Source organism: Etheostoma spectabile, chromosome 3 (assembly GCF_008692095.1).
Source record: "Etheostoma spectabile isolate EspeVRDwgs_2016 chromosome 3, UIUC_Espe_1.0, whole genome shotgun sequence".
Classification (NCBI taxonomy): domain Eukaryota; kingdom Metazoa; phylum Chordata; class Actinopteri; order Perciformes; family Percidae; genus Etheostoma; species Etheostoma spectabile.
Window position 1 is genome coordinate 29,744,752 of NC_045735.1, and position 314 is coordinate 29,745,065.

Here is a 314-nt window from a genome sequence, read left to right on the forward strand (position 1 = left end):
GGCCCAGTTGGTCAAGCACTTTGGTTGGTCTTGGGTTGGAACTATTAGAACAAATGATGGTTATGGTAATTATGGCATGGCCATATTTACAGAAACTGCCCAGCATCTGGGCATCTGTCTAGAGTACTCTGTAGCTTTCTTTAGAACAGATCCACCAGACAAAATACAAAAGATAATTGACATTATCAAGGCTTCCACTTCCAAGGTGATTGTCACTTTCCTCTCCCCCACTGATATTATTGCGTTAGTACAACAGTTGTTTCTCCACAATCTGACTGGTTACCAATGGGTAGGCACTGAGGCCTGGATCTCTG

The 314-nt window shown here is 43.3% G+C and overlaps 1 pseudogene; it reads left to right on the forward strand.

Moving 5' to 3' along the window:
• LOC116687033 (extracellular calcium-sensing receptor-like) overlaps window positions 1–314 on the forward strand; it is a 3,592-nt pseudogene that overhangs the window by 557 nt on the left and 2,721 nt on the right.